Source organism: Lichenostomus cassidix, chromosome 3, assembly GCF_008360975.1.
Source record: "Lichenostomus cassidix isolate B80296 chromosome 3, HeHo_3.0, whole genome shotgun sequence".
NCBI classification, from domain to species: Eukaryota; Metazoa; Chordata; class Aves; order Passeriformes; family Meliphagidae; genus Lichenostomus; species Lichenostomus cassidix.
The window spans coordinates 58,360,493-58,376,462 of record NC_139483.1 but is presented as its reverse complement, the minus strand read 5'-3'; positions in this window follow the sequence as shown (position 1 = coordinate 58,376,462).

The window sequence follows — 15,970 nt, the reverse complement described above, 5'->3', positions numbered from 1 at the left end:
AAATATATATTATACAGTGCTATGATCAATCATCTTTATTTTTCAAGTATTATTTTTATATATTATAGAGATATTAAGTGTACAGGATGAGGATTTTCAGGACATTTTTCTAGGATTTGAACAGAGCATTAAGATTGCACAGGTGTTATATAATCATTCACTGATATGGAAAAGATTCTAAATGTTAGATGGAAAGGGTTATGTCATCGTTGTTCTTATGGAATGTTAACTACTGTTAGCAAGAATTGATTTAATTGTGGTTCATCTATTGTTTTTTCTCAGAAATAATAATTTTACTCAGCATTTTCCTTCACTAAGGTGCACGCAGCAGACAAAAAAAACCAAAAAAGAAAATCAATCTCACTGAACTTGTCATTTTCTTAGATGAAATCCAAGAAGTCTTTCTTCCTTAAGAGTGCTTGCAAACAGGGACTGATATGCTCATTTGGGCAGGTGATTTCTAGATAAAACTGTTTGGCAAACAATATGGATTAAGTCTTGCAGCTACAGCAGAACCCAGTTTGCTTAAAGAAAATAGCAAGTGCATTGATTTTAGCTGAGAAGGAACAAACCCAGGATGGTTGGTAAAATGGTGATGTTTTAACCATTAGAGAGAACCCAAAGACTGGAAACAGATGCTGGCACGTACAGTGGCTTTAGACTTCAGGATTACGATTTTTTCATTTCTGTAGGACAATGCTACAAGTAAAAGATATTTAATTATTAACTACAATGCTCAAGATCAAATTGCTAGCATTTTACAATAGTTGTATCTGGCTATTTCAACCCAAATTTAAAACAAAATTGTAATGCTTTCTATAAATTTCTAGCCTGTTGTTTTGTTGAAACTTTTCTTTAAAAAAAGATTATTATGCCTTCAAGAAAAAGGAGTTAAATCTCTTTATGAGCAAAAGTATTACCCGAGATAGTACAGATTCACTAGGTGGCAGCACAGCCAGCAATTTTCTGAAAAATCTACCTCATATTTCATGTATGTTTTAGTTGTTTTTTGTCCAAGCTGGATATAAAAACAGATAGAAAAATAGCCTATTAGGAAGCCAATATTAATAACATAAACTTATTATAATAAGTCATTATTTCAGAACATTTAAGGCTATGCTATGTATTGGTGATAAATGACATACATGAATTATGATGTGGTAAAAATCTAGAATAAAACAGGAAAAAAAGAAATTCCTAAAAACAGGTTCAGCCATAGCTTTTAGTCAGGTCTATAGCAGATTAACTATGACTTGCAGCTTCAGAATGCTTAAAAAAAAAAAAAAAAGGTAATATGCAGCTGTTAAAAGGTATTAGAAGTCATTTAAGTTTGTCCTAAGCAAGGGAGAAACTTAGTAAAAATTGCAGAAGTATAACCATAGTATAAGCACTGCCTGTGCTCTCCAGAACCAACAGGTATAGGACAAACAGTGTGGTGTCACAGGGAAGACCAAAGTGAGCAGAGAAGGAAGCTTGCCGCTGTGCCTGACCATTTTCCAAGCGATATTGATGCTGTGGACTTGTAGTCCAAGTCGCCCCGTTTTGTATGAGACTGAAAATGGATCCTACCATGCTGCAAGATTCTTCCTGATTTCCTGGTTATATTATATATAATAGCTCTTTTCCTTTCTCTTTAGAGAAAAAAATAGCTTGAAACCTTCTCATCAGGGAAATGGATAGGAAAATACATTTTTAATTGGACTGAAATAATTCAGTCTTCTCAGCATCAAAGATTCAGATGAACCAATTGACCCCTCTCACCTCTGTACACACCTTACAATCAACATTCATAAAATCAGAATGGATAATGATGTTTTACTAAAATATTCTGCAAGGAAGCTCTTTCCTGATACAGATCAGCCTAATTATCCAATAATCTCTGTTCTGCAATGCTGCTCTCAGCCACTTACACTAAACGTGTGACTGCAGTGCCACTGTGAGCTCATGGGCAAACCAGCCATGCAGCACTTAGTCAGGCAACCTTTTCTTTGTCTAATTTCCCCTCATTAATGACTGTGAGATCACTTTATATCACGGCCTTTAGGACTAATCCCTGCCCTGCTAAGTCAAGCATCTTTTTTACCAGTTTCTCCAAAGTTACTTTGCAGTGCAGTTTGGGGCTGTTTCTTGTGCCTTTGACAATCTACTTTCTCCTAGGGAGAAGGCTGGTGGATGACAGATAGTGACACAGTCCTGAACTAAATCCCAGTTCTGGTATTTAATCACAAGGATTGGCTGTCATTCACAAACTGCTTGAACCATACACTTGTGGTTTAGGATCCCAGCACCATCCCCTGATGAATTTACAGTTGTGCTCAATCTGGACTGAAGCATGCTTTTAGACTGGCAAGCAGATGACCTTTATCTCTGAAATTACATATCCTATGTTGTAGATGTTGCTGCTTATGATGAAATGGAGCAGAGTTTGCATTTTTGTAGTGCTTGTAAACATTTCAGAGAATAGGAATAACAGAAAAAAAAGTGTATTTAGCAAAACTCTGGCAACTTGAATTCAAATTAAGCATAACACAGCCAACTAACTAGAATCATTATTTCTGAAGACCAGTAGAACAAAGATAAAATATAACATACAAATATGTGTATTTATTTTTAGAAAATGTACATGTTGGTGTGTAAAATACAAACCTCTGTTTATTTGTTCAAATCCATTTTCTCAAGGAAAATTGATACTATCTTCAACCTATTTTTACCTGAGTATGGGCTAGAGGATCAGCTATCAAAATTTCAGATATCACAAGATGATAAAATCATTGCAGAGCATGAAAATCTTGCTGCTGCTGCTGCACTAACATCAGGTTTCTCCAGTTTCTTTGAGTTTCTTCTCAGTCACCAGGACTCAGACACTGCCTTGCCTTCTGCATCTCACAAGCCATTGGATAAACCTTTGCCTTTGGAGAAGGGAGAGGCAAAGAAACATGATTTCTCGCTCAGCTGTTGAAAAAGCAGATTGAACCCTGCCTTGCAAAAGGCTTGCAAAAGGAACAGCTCTAAAGTTGTATAAACAATTTGGCTTATGTGACATTAAATACATTCACATCTGCTTTCAGGTTCTGAATCTGTAGCTCTGAAAAATGTCATCTATTTGAAGAAAAGCAGATCTTTTTCTTTCAGTAAACATCTGCTTGGAAATGATAAAATTATTTTTGTTCTCTTGACTTTCCTGTTGCCTTTACCCATTTATCGCCCTATTATTTGAAATACACATCATTGATTACCACTGGACAACAGCCAGACTTCTCTGCCTTCTCTTTTTGGCCTATAAGCTGAAGGTTTTTCAAATAATTCTACATACAATCACTGAGCTTTAAAATACAAACAAACTGGAAATCAGAAACAGTCTGCTCCCATGTATTGAAGGCTGGAAAATGCATTATTCTGGCTTATTATTAAATATATGAAACTTTGAGTTTCATTGGAAAGCAGTCAAACTCAAAATGTGAATGACAGACAAATACTTGTTTAAATTACTTCCATGATTTAGAGACCAATGAAGAACAATCCACTGAACAAGAGTATGTGATATGAGATTTGATTTTATAAGATATTCAGTTACAGGTAAGGTATTTCAGGCTTGATTTGAATCAACCTGTAATTTAAAAGTCCTGAAGATTAGGAAAAACCTTCATGAGTAATGAATTCATACATTCACATGAGGAAATTATCAGGTGTATCTTTAGAAAACAATGAACGTGGTAGAAAATCAATGAGGCATTTAACAGTATAAACACATGTTCATATTTGACATATACTTCAAACACAGCATTTTGATCCTGGCAATATGTCCCTATTCTAGTAATATTTCTGAAGTCAAGGGAATTGTCTGCATAAATAAAGGTACTTGATCATGTGTAAGGTTCTCTATTGTTATATGCTAAGCCATTGGGATTGCATGCTGTATTTAAATCTTTGAAAGGTATATTTAAAGGAATGTAGAATTTTTCTGTAGAAATTTCTGCAAAATTGTCAGTGGTGTGGAAGGTGCTGAACAATACTTCAATAAACCTGTCTGCCACACAGTGAAAGTGGTTCACGGGTTTTGAAGGAACCTGAGCAAACAATAAGGGCAGAGATAATTCAAGAGGAATATGATATTTAAGTTGAGAACCCAGTGGAGAGGCAAATGGGTGTATGAGTAAGGTGCCTGCAGCTGCATTGTTGTAAATGCATTATATATTAATAAAGTTCACTTAGGGAGCATGGTGGATCCACGCTGAGTAGTTGCAATTAACTTCAATTAATATAAAAACATGTGTGGGCCAGACTGTTTGAGAACAGATCAAGATTAAGTTCAGTTTACCGTCACTGTTTTTTTTGTAGCTATTGCAAAGGATAAACCCTGGCTTGCTAACTTGAGATGAAAGGTGTTAGCTAATATCTAAGACAAGAAAAGCATCAGACTTATTATGTAACTTGGACAAAATTCAGTTCTATCCTCCCTCGTCTGATAAATCCTCCTGAAACAAGTAGACTTAAGTTTTGTAAAAGTCATAGCTACAGAGTCACAGAATAGCTGAGGTTTGAAGTGACCTCCAGAGATCATCTGCTCCTTGCTCGAGTAGGGCTACCTCAAGCCATTTGCCCAAGGCAATAGCTTTTGAGCTTCTCCAAGGATGGAGACTCTCCAAGGATGGAGACTCCCTGGGCAACCTGTACCAGTACTCACAGTAAAACAGTGTTTCCTGATGTTCAGAGGGACTCTCCTGTGTTTCACTTTGTGCCCATTGCCTGCTGTCCTGTCCCCGAGCACCACTGAGATCAATATATGGGACACTGCAATCTAAATATATTTTTGCAGTAACTCTACATGTTGACACACTCCAGTGAAGTCAGAATATCCGGCCTTTAGAAGAGGACTGAGCTGAATGCTATAGAGGACCTATATCCAAATGAATGATCTGTGTGGAGACTATGAAAAATGGCAAATGAAGTTTAAATTTATGCTCTACCTTGCCTCACTTTTCTATGCCATTTGAAATGAGCCCAGTGTTTTAAAAGTCTTTCAGAATGTTTTTCACTGCAAGGCTTTCTGATTTCCAGAAGTCATATATCTGTAGACTTCATAGACATCATCACAAGACTAAGGGTAGGTATTTTGTCAATATTTGTAACATCCCCTTTTGACCCATCATGGCCTGAAAAGGCCATCTGTAAGGAATAGTTTTGTCATTTTCCCTAAATTTTTTTGTCAGAAACATGTGCTATAAGAGCAGGGTCAAACTGGAATGGCATCAAACTTCTGTTGCCTGTGACACTAGGCTGTACAGACTGCTGAGTTACTCTTCTGTGGCGCTTGTGCTCCCATTAATCCCTTTTCTGTACTGCACAGCCATTTCTTATCTAAAATTTGCACTGAGAATGTCATGGGATGCTCATTGTCCTTAAACAAATGAGTTCCTATATTTACATAGTAATTTTTTACTCCAATACACTTTCAAAACACTTCATAAAATTGGGATATTTCCTATGCTGTCCAACTTCTAACAAGTTTTGTTGCTGTTTGGCATGCAACAGATGGGTTCTCTGTACAACTGAGGGCAAATATCACTCTGCTGCACCTGGTGCCATTGCAATTGTAATGTTTTTATGTTTCACACCTTCATTTTTGAGCATTGCCTTTTCATTATTTTTATTCTAGAAAGCTAATTTTCAACCCAAACCCCTATACTAAATAGTATGTGTGAAGAACTTACACTTGGACTAACATACTTCCACACTTTGGTAATGAAAGTTCATTACTCCACATGGTCCTGAGGCAGCATTCTTGACCAATTCCTCTGCCATGAGTCTGAATATGCTAAGGTAGGGAAAGAAAGGCTCTGGCAATAAACATGAAAGCATGCTCATGAAATCCCACTCTGTCATGTTCTTCCATCCATGGCAGTCCCTGACTCCAGAGGGAAAAACACTGTTGTAGGAAACAACATGAAACCTGCCTGGTCAGCATGCCTGGCATTAATGTCAGCTTGTCAAGGGCTTTGAAAGGCATCAACATCACAGACAAATCACAGGATTTTAGTTGAATTAAACTGGTTAGCAGCAAAGTTCGAATAAAATATATTTTAAAATGTACTGCAAATCAGAAATATTTTTTCCCCCTAAAGATATGGATTTAAGATTCCCTCTATGGGAATATTAAGATGCTTCAGGTCCCATGGTAAATAAAGAGTAGAGTTGAAACACAGCTGATGACTAAATGAAAAATGGAAGCTTTTATGTTTCAGTCAGTAGTGTGGAGACATGCTATATAATAGCTCAGGTAGAACAGGAGTGCTGTGACAATTGGAAACTACAGAGGGAATTTTACTTTAAAAAAAGGTAAATATTCACATTGGAGTATAATTGGGAGACCAAGGTTAACATCGTTACCCTGTCATCTACATGATGGCTTTAATTAACAGATAAAGTGGAAGCAAGGCAGTACCTTCCTCTGCCATCCAGGGCACTAAATTCACATTAAATCAATGACAATTTGAGAGCAGATGGACACATAACAAACTCTTTGCTTGTGCATAAATAACTGTAACAGAACTGCTCTCCTGAGGAAGACGTTATCCAGCTTGGGTCAAGCTGTGAAGAAAAAAGATATCTTCAGAAGAGAAAGTAAAATAAATAAGCTAGACTCTGACAAAGTTCCATGTGCTTCATTTCAACACAAAGAATGAATTGATATTTTGGAAAACTTCATTAACAGAGGCTTCAGCCAGCCTGCTATGTGCTCATCAGCAGATGTGCTGAAACAATTAGCAATATGCTCAGGTAGTCAAGTAGAGCATTTTGTTCCAGAGTACCTCCTTTAATTTAAATACATTTGGAAAACAGCTTAAAAATACCTTTAAAAGAAAGTACTTCTGTTATCAGGTTAATATGTTTTGACATGATCCCTTTCCATCTTTTGCAATTCTGTGAAGGAACCACTATTGCTCTGAAGAGAATAGTGCTTTACTTAGGATTTTGATATAATAAATCCTGGGAGATGTAAGGAAATAATGATTAACAGGCTTCCCTTTATCAAGCTTCTATGTTAATTACCATTTAAGCAGATCTAATTTTCACGAATAACTATTCAGTTATAACCCATTCATAAATGAGATTTGAGACAATATTGTGATAACACAGGCTGAATGGTAGATTGATATGATTGTGATAGAATTATTAATTATGGAAATTTAACACATTAATGGATGGTTCCACTGTTATTTTCTTGCTCTCTTAAGCATTTTATGTCAATAATTTACTGGAAATAGGCAACAGATTACATGTTCATATCTAAATCATCCCTTACAGGCATTTAGAATCCTTAAAGCAGAACAGAGAACATAAAAAACATAAATAAAAGCCTTCAAAGGTATCTTTGTACAGAGGTCTTCCCTATCCCGCAATTTTCCTTTTTAACTTTTAGCATAGTAGGTACCTCCACATTCTCTTCTATGGCAATACCCTGATAAAAACTCTGCTGAGAATCTGCTGTGTTCTGGCTTACTTGTTCATAAATGAAAGTGTTGTTTACAGACTTCTAACTCACGTCTACATAAATGATAAACAGCAGAATGCCTGTTAAACTGGGCTAAAAATTGCATTGATTTTTTTTCCAGTTGTTTTTTGTAGCTGGGACATATCTTTCAGCTTGATTGCTTTAGCATACAATCCTCTAAAAGTAATGTACCTTTCAGTATGTCTTGCTTGATTCTTGTGGGAAAACTTAAATCCAAAGCAATGCAGTATTTCTGAGGAAGGAGGGAAATGTGCATATTTTCAAGCACTAATTATAATATTTTTTGTATGTATGTATGTATTAAAAATCCACTATTTATAAGTACAAGTTCCATGCCAGAAAAAACAACCAAGATATTTCCTAAGGAGATAGGAAAGAAATGAAAATTATATTATCATGCATATCTTGATGGGGCATATGACTACAGAAATAGCTCTCATGCAGACCCAAATCAAAAAAGCATGAAGTCACTCTGTCTTCTTTCCTTCAGGACTTAGAATATTTCTCCACTGTTTCAGAACACCTCCTGAGGAGGACAAGCAGAGTATCTGAAGATCTTACTGCTGGGATGAACTGTATTCTGAAAATCACAAAATAGTAAGTTTTATCTAATACTCATATTTTAGAAAAACTCTAATAAGAATTAAGACTCCAATCTTATTATTTTTATAGCACAAAGACCCCAAAGTCATCACTGACTAAACATCAGTTTAGGAGGACACTCAGAACACTGTCTAAACCCATGGGATTTTCAATTGTTTATTCATGTTTAAAGTTAAGTATGTCTTGAAATGTTTATTTTATGGTTTCAGAATACTCTACATCTTGAGGAGGCTCAAGCCACACTTCATTAAGAGAAATATTTTTGGTACTGAATTTAAAGGGAGTGATGTCAACAAAAGTTGGTTATTTCCCTTAGTTCTACTGTATTTACCCTTAGTTTTACCCTATTCCCTCAGTTTTAGTCAGAGAACATTGCTCTCTGAGTCCATACTCTAGCTTCCAACACCACTGAAATGTAAAAACCAAAACCAGAGCAATCCTTCTCCAAAAACCTACCGCAGGATTTGAGCAGTAAACTATCAGTCCCTCCTTAAATCTTCATTAGAATTAAAAGAAGAGTGGCTATAAACAGATGCTGAGAGGACTGGTGAAAAAAAATTTACAGGGAATAAACTTTTACACAGGGTAAAGTCCTTGAAATGCCAGGGAACACAGAATACAGATTTGTATTTTGTTGGAACCAAAATCTTGGATTGAGCACAAACACAAGTTTCATAATTATTCTCATAGTAAATGCTAATTTCCTGATGCCATTAATTAGTCTGCTTTAACTGCCGTATTTTGTAGCCTTTATTACAGAATTATTCAGCTTTTGTCTTTCAAAAACAAGCATAAAAAGAGGACAACAAACTACAGTCTCCTTTTCATGAAGCTTGGAAATGATGATGGATATTTTACAGTTTGTGTCCATGCAGATTTGATCTTTAAGGTTTTGTGCACTTTCTCAAACATTTTAAATAAAAGCCAACTTCTGTCTAGACTCTCAATGGGACTAATTTTTTCGGGAGACTTGCATAATCGTATCACAGGAGAAGACTCTCACAACAGAAAGCTTTTAACAACTTCATGCTTTCTTAACAAAGCAAGATATTGCTCAGTACCAGCTTCTATTTTGTCTAGAAAGAATAATATTTAGGAACTTCATTGGTAGCAGGTGTAGGTAATTATTTACACATTTTACATAAAAAGATTGAATTTATTACATAGATATGTCTTTTCCTCTATGGAGGTATGTGACAGAGGAATAACTGATACTTCCCTTAATTATGCATTCTGTTAGGGATATATGTTTTCAAATGAAAGTAATCTTTTCACTTCTCACAGTGCTTCATAGTTCTCTTCCCCACAACATTAGTGAGAAAAAATTGAGATGTCATGGAATGGCACGAAGACTGAACTCACTGTCACCACAACTGAAATGATCACAGATAATTACTATATGACATACAAAACATTTCAGTGACATCATTCAAAATCGTGAAGCAGTTATACTTTCTCCATTATTTATATTTTCATTCAGAAAAGCAACAACAGTATTCTCAAAGATGGTCCTGCTTCACTTGCTCCTAATTTCCTCTAACTCCCCAGTGGAATTTTATCTGGAGATAGTATGACTCATGCTCATGACAGCACTTGCATGGAAAGTTTCTTATCAAACTAGTAAGTTAAGTCTCACAGCATGTTGCTATTTCTTTCCAGAAATAAATGATGAAAAGATGGCAATTCTGTAACCCACCTTGTCTTTTGCTGGCACTCCTTCTGGCATTTAAAATGCAGAGACAAATCCTTACACAAACAAGGAAATACTCTACCTTCAGTCCTAGCATCCCATCTTCTTGCCATGACTTGAAACAGCCTGAACAGAAGAGCTGTGTTTCTTGATTCAGTATGAGGAAACCTTACATGTAGAGACGAAGTGTCTGCTTCAAACAATTCAGTAATCTGAGAAAAGATTATATTTTCCGCGTATTTGCTCTTTAAAAAAAAAATATTCCATTGGTACTTTATTTATTGAGTGCTTCTGCTATAATGGACATAAAATCTGTATGCTACTTTCCAACTTTCTTTCAAGATGGTGCTGTTATTTAAAGATGCCAGATAGAGAAAATCTCCCAGGCATAGGCCAAAGTTCTTAAACTGCACTGACTTTAATAATGAACTGAAAAGAAAGAAACACCTTTTGGAAAAAATTTTTTCCCTCACTATCTTATGCATTAGATTTCCACTTCATAGGTATTTAAATTCCTTTCTTCAGTGTATTGCTCAGTGTCTTTTCACCTACATGTGCATAATAAATAATGGTTCTATTTCTGTGGTTTTTTTAGACACCAAGATGATATATTCTAACATATCCAGTTATTCATAATATATAATAACACATTCTTCAGATGAACATTTCAAATAAAGGCAAAATAAATTTTTATTATGGCAGAGGAACACGTTTGAGTAAACCTGATTTCTTAAACTACTTCGAGACAAATTAAAACCCACTCAACTCAAGCACTTGTTTCATACTTCAGCTATTAATGAGAATAGACATTCTTTAGCAATAGCAAATTCTTTATTATATACAAAAAGCCATATACATTCTCAATTCTAGCAGAAAGAAAAACTTGACTTTCTTCTTAAAGAAACTACCAACACAATTTCCAAAGGGTTTTTTAAATTTATATATATGTTTTTGTCATATTTGGAGTGCTGTGTTTTTGTGCTTTTTAAAAAAGTTAGACTGTAGGAAAGTATGAAAGGATTCAGTTAAATCAGCATTTTAAGTGCTGTTGACAGCTCACAAATCATTTGGAAGCAGACATTTCTGTCTATATTCTCACTAGTTTCAGAAACTGGTTGAGGTAAAGCTCAAGCCAATAAATGGCAAATTACACAGCATTCCATGCTGTGTAACTATTGTTAACATAAATAGTGACACATGCCAAGATTCTTCTGTATGATTCTGACATTTTCTTGGCTTTCTGTGTTCCTTGGCTTTCTTTGCTGTTATCAAATATCTGCACCATACTTCTGCTAAACAGGATCTCACTGATTTCCCTCGGTGGCTCCCAGCTGCAAACTGAGGAGATGCTATCTGCCATGACAAGCTTCCAGCTGAGTGAAGATGGTATGTAACAGACAGGTACCAGGAACCGAGCTGGTCAGCTTGAGGATCAGTGGTGTTGGCTTTGCAGCAGCCAAGTACTTTTCAAGATTTTTCTAGGCAATACAGAAACGATTTTCACACCGGTGTTATAAGGACACCAGTGAAGTAGCTCTGCTGGTATTGATGATGAGCTCCTGATAGGACTAGTGGCACCATAGGAAAAAAAATTAATTACCTGTTAAACATCTTTTCATTTGGTAATATATACTGGCCTAAGGGGCAAGGAGCTAACCTGTCAGTGTAGCACGGCCCAAGAAAAAGAGGTAAAGACACCTCTTCTAGACCTCTCATAGTGAGGGAAGGTGGATTTTGTTTGAACAGAGACAGTGGGATTATTCAGATCATTTATGACTACATATTGTATTATAGATACATAATTTTGGTTACTAGCTTGTATGTCCTGAGTACATGCAACAGGCTTTTTATATAATACTTAGACAGTATTTCAGTCCTTGATTGCTTAAGCATTTTCTCATGTACCAATCAAAGAACTTAGATTTTGTTCTTTTAGAGGCAGAAATCAGTCACAAAGACAGAGTTGTTTTTGCAGTTATGTGTTTATTATTTATTGACTAACAAATAATTTATTATCACCAAGAAATTCTTGACATTCATTCACTGCTTATAGAGACCATATTCTCACCAATTACACTCTAAAAAAATTGAATATGAACAAATCAGTATGAACAAATGATGGTTTGAATATTTATGTCTTAATCAGAATTAAAGGGATAGCAAATTTAGACTAATTTTTAAAAATTTAATGCAAAATGGAAAATAATGCATGTATGATAATAGTATCACAGTACAATTCACAGTAAGTCTTAGCAAAAATAAAAATTAATGGTGTCCTTTATTTTCACTGTAATGGTCTGGATCTGATTATGGTTCTTCACATCTAGTGGAGATCCTTTCGATCTTCAGTTTCATTCATGTTTCAAATTCAGGATTTTTCACATTTAACTCATTATTACACAGGACAGTCAAATGTCACAATTTTTCACCAAATTCAAAGTAGAAATGAATCTGGATCTTAGAAAAATATCCCGTCCAAAACTGAAAGAATGCCAGCTTTCTCTTTAATTGGATTAAATTTATGGAAGACACACAGTTTAATCCACCCACTGCCTTGCTTATTACAGTAAATGAATGGCTTTTCATAGCATGAACTGAAAGGTGTAGGTTGGAAAGGAAATTAGTATAATACTGTTGACATCCCAAATTTCAAATAAAAGTATTCCATGCCTTTCAAAGGGAGAATCTCACTCATGAAGTTAAAATTACTGATTCTTGCTATAATCTCAGAAGAAACCACTTTCATAATGAATGTACTAAAATTTTGTTTTACTGAACATTAGCAATATCAGTGTTGACATTTAATGCCTGAAATATTGATCTTGACATTTTTTGACTCTCCAGAGATGTGCAGATGACTGAGATCTGAAGAGCCTTGGGGCCTTATTCTCTTCTTTCTTTTCTACTGCAGATCAGGAGCAAATTCCTTAAATCAATGGTTTTAAGATCAGTATAAAGCTGTTGTATTTAGGAAAAGGAGCAGGCACTACCCATCTTTAAGAATGCACTGCCAGAATTTTAGAAGGCTCCAGGCAACACAGGTAAGTAGCAAAAGTGAATGTCATCTGCTTGCAAGACACATCTCCCAAAAGTCACTAGGATGGACAGCCCTTGTATTATAATCCACAGCAATCTCCCACAGAATGCGTTGCCCACAGTAACTTAAATTATCATATTTTTCTACATATAACTTATGGATCATGTATAAAACCAACAACCCTGTGGTTTGCTGTCAATGTGGGTTTTGCACATATACCAAATGCAACGGGAAGTCTACCCTAGAGGTACTTTTCCTGTAGGAGCAACACTGAAATCATCCTCCAACCTATTCACTCTGTCCAAAAAACCACACTGGTTCTGCCACTTGCCTGGGGTTTTTTTCCAGGAGAGGCACTATTTGAGACCACAATTCATCCAAGGATTTTTGAGGATGGTTTCTTCATAGCAGCTGGAATAAGGCTAGCTGCTGGGCTTTGTGCTGTTGGTAAAACAGGGATGCACTAGTTACTGCTGAGCAGTGCTTGCACAAGAGCCAAGGCCTTTTCTGCATTTCACTCCAATCCACCAGTGAGGAGGCTGGGAGTGCACAAGGAGCTGGGAGGGGACTGGATAGCTGGGATAGCTGACCCCAACTACTACATGGATATTCTCTAGTGTATGGTATAATGCTCAGCATATAGAGCAGGAGGAAGGCAGAAGAGGGGCATGTCCGGAGTGATGATGTTTGTCTTCCCAAGTCACTGTTATGCACAATGGAACGCTGATCTCCTGGAGATGGCGGAACACCTGCCTGCCCATGGGAAGTGGTAAATTAATTTCTTGTTTTGCTTTGCTTGGATATGTGGCTTTTGCTTTACCTATTAAAATGTTTTTATCTCAGCCCATGAGTTTTCTCACTTTCACTCTTCTGATTCGCTCTGCCATTCCACCAGGGAAGAGCGAGTGAGTGGCTCTGTGGTGTTTATTTGCCAGCTGGGGTTAAAACATGACAGGAAAAAAAGGTTCAGTCATACTCTACCTAGTCCACTGCTGGAGGGAAAACAAAGGTCACTTGCAAGAACTGAAATTTTTTTTTTTGCCTTGTAGACTTAAAAGCCCCAGCCTTTCCAGAAACAGTACAAAGGCAGTGGTGAAACCAGCAGTGGCTCATGTCACACCCCTGGTCAACATTTCATCATCTACTGACAGCATAGGAGGGTGAAGTTTCCCTATCTCTTCCACACCATTTTCCATAAATTCTAAAGCAAATTTCTGATTTTTTACTTCTAGAGATATTATATCTACTTGCAATTTGGTGGGCATGTATCATCCTTTCATCCATTGCCTCTGTGACACACAGCTGGGTGTCTCAAAATTTGACATCTCTGAAATACACAACTGCCTGCAGACCTGTCCTCTCACTAGTTGACATGAAATACCTGTTACATCACAAACAAACCAAGTTACAGATCCAGCAACAGCTGAATGAACAGACAGAAATCTGACACTTCAGAGTGATTCTTCACTCCTTAAATCAAAACATGCCAAACAGCTGGAAATGCAATGTTTCAGATTTCTGAGTAATAATACTCTTCTCTTTGCTAGTCTGGAATTGCGGGCATGTGTGTCTCCTTGCTATAATAAGGCGATAATGGAGGATGAATTTAATGCAGAAGCCACTGCACCCATCAGGAGTATAATCATTATAAAGTATGCACTGAGAACTGACAACACACTGTACAACCACAAAGAAATTGTACGCACTTAGTATTTGAAGTACTGTTGCAGGATGGATGGTAGCTCCTAAGTCACTATCTTGAGGAAAACACTTCCCGAAAAAAGTTTAGATATTCTTATACCAAGTTCAGTATTTTTCTTTTTTTGGGAGATGCGTTAGGAAGAATTATGGTAAGCTCAATAAAAGGAAACGGCAACATTGAAGTCCAATCAACTCTAAAAAATTAAATAAAACCTGCTACCAATGCAATCCAAGCGCAGGGTTGTTCTTATTTTCCCCTCAAAATACATGTTTAACTGACAAATGTGGAGAGCTCCCATGCAGGCTGGAGTCATCGCCTCTCCCAAAGCCATCTGCTGGATTACCTCGCCAGACTGGAAGGTGCGAGCACCAGGTAGATCAACTCTGCCGTTCCTGGCTGGACAGGAGGGGTGGGCGGCCGGCCTCAAAAGAAACACCCCAAAATAAGCGTAAAAAGGAAAAGCTGAATCATAAAATGTAATTGCATCCGAGGTAAAGAGCCCCACATTGCAGTGAATCACTCGGCGCCCCCACGGCTCCCGTCCGGCTCTCACACGGGACAAGGAGGGCGGGCACCCGACCCCACAGCCCGAGGGCCCCCGCTCTCCTCTGCACCGTCAGGAAAGACGGAATCCCGCCGGGAAAGGCTGATTCCCGCCGGGAGACCCCAGGCGCAACACAGTGACCGGCGCCCCCGCTCTCCTCCCGCGCCCCCGCCCCGCCGGTGACTCCTCCCTCGCGGCCGCGGCCCCTGCGCCCGGCGGGGCGGAACCGGCCGCGCTACAAATGCGCGGCTCCGGCGGGGCTACCGGCAGAGCAGCGCGGGGAAGTCCCGCGGAGGAGGCGCTCCGGCCAGCTGGTTCTGCCGGCACTCCTGCCGCTCTGCCCAGGGGACCCGGCAAACTTCCCCGGGGGCGGGAGGTAGCGAAAGAGCCGCGTCCCGGTCCCGCGGCTCAGCCTGCCCCTTTCCCCAGCCCCGTCCCATCCTGGGCGCTGCCTGCGGCCAGACCTGCCTAGCGCCCGCCGGGCTCGTCCCAGCTGCCCCGCACCGCCGCGGCTGGCGAGGGGACTGCTGCCCGCCTCCGCCCCGTCCCGTGGGGAGCGGAGGGGAACGAGGGGTCGTTTCCATGGAGATGGGGCCGCAGCCGCGAAGCTTCGGAGTGAAACTTTGCCGCGGGCGGGCGGCGGGGGCCGAGCTCCGGCGGCGCTGAGCGGGGCGGTCTGGCCGGCTGCGAGAGCGGGGTTCGTCCCCTTCCACCTCCCCCGCGGCGCCGCCGGGTGCGAGTGCCGCCCGGGTACCCCGCCGAGGAGCCGGGAAAGTTTTGCGCCGCGGAGCCGCCGCCCGCCCACGCCCCCCTGGGCGGCTGCTTGGCGGCCGTTCCCCCCCGGCAGCTCCCGCGGATCGCTGCTATGGCACCCGCCCGTC